This window comes from Pyxicephalus adspersus, chromosome 10 (assembly GCF_032062135.1).
Source record: "Pyxicephalus adspersus chromosome 10, UCB_Pads_2.0, whole genome shotgun sequence".
NCBI lineage: Eukaryota > Metazoa > Chordata > Amphibia > Anura > Pyxicephalidae > Pyxicephalus > Pyxicephalus adspersus.
In genome coordinates this window covers 38,040,616-38,041,564 of record NC_092867.1, presented here as the reverse complement: position 1 = coordinate 38,041,564, position 949 = coordinate 38,040,616, and the positions used below count along the sequence as shown (strand labels likewise).

The following is a 949-nucleotide window of genomic DNA, read 5'->3' as shown; positions in this document are numbered from 1 at the left end:
ATGAAGTGATTGTGTTAAAAAAAGGCTTTAGTTCCTCACATTTTTATGCAATCTTTTTGTTCAACCCACTGAATTAAAGCTGAAAGTTTGCAGTTCAACTGCATCTGAATTGTTTTATTTAAAATTTATTGTGGTAATGTACAGAACCAAAATTAGAAAAAAGTTGTCTGTCCAAATATTTATGGACCTAACTATGCTGTTCACCTACCAAGGTGAATTATCACACTGCAAGGGATATTACACTTAGTTAAGTGAATGGTGGTGGTTCACTTTGCAAAGAATACCCAATAACGTACAAGATTGCAATGGTTGAAGTTAGCAGAACTCATTTACTCTCATTTACGAATCAAAGAAGAATATCCCATGCAAGAGGGTAGTTCACTTTTCCTATGTGAGCAACCTATATATTTTTAGTAAACACAACCAACAGTAAGGGATGTTGTGGATGGGCTACTGCATGATCTTTAGACCATTGCTGGTCATTTCAATCTATGTAAGAAGGTATGTTCTCTTGTATTTACACAGGGAGGGGTCACTTGCAAATGTCAGCATTTTTCAGGTTTGCACTGCTATGATATCTTATGAAGTTTGAGGTCACAATATAAAAGTATCTCATGTTCTTTTTGTTTACCTTTCATAACCATATGCCAATAACACAGAGAAGAGTGACATAAAAAAAAGCCTGAATAGCCCCCTTTTGTGTTTGTTTTAGTGTTCTTTAGTCTGATTTTAGATAAATGTTTGTTCCAAGCCTAATTAAATTTACTAACCTCTGTTGACTGATTTATTTTATCCACTGGTAGCTTCTTCCAATTATCCGCTATTCTTTCAATAAAATAATACATTCTATGGTTAGGATGGAACTTTCCTCTTTCTTATTAACAGTACTGCTCTACGGAACTTTATTCACATTATATTTAAAGTTTTTTTTCATGTCCCTTTTTCTTTC

General features: G+C 33.6%; 1 protein-coding gene across 1 annotated transcript in view; it reads left to right on the top strand.

Moving 5' to 3' along the window:
• LOC140338851 (cadherin-23-like) overlaps positions 1-949 on the top strand; it is a 327,390-nt gene that overhangs the window by 142,389 nt on the left and 184,052 nt on the right. The gene's annotated exons all lie outside the window — the stretch shown is intronic.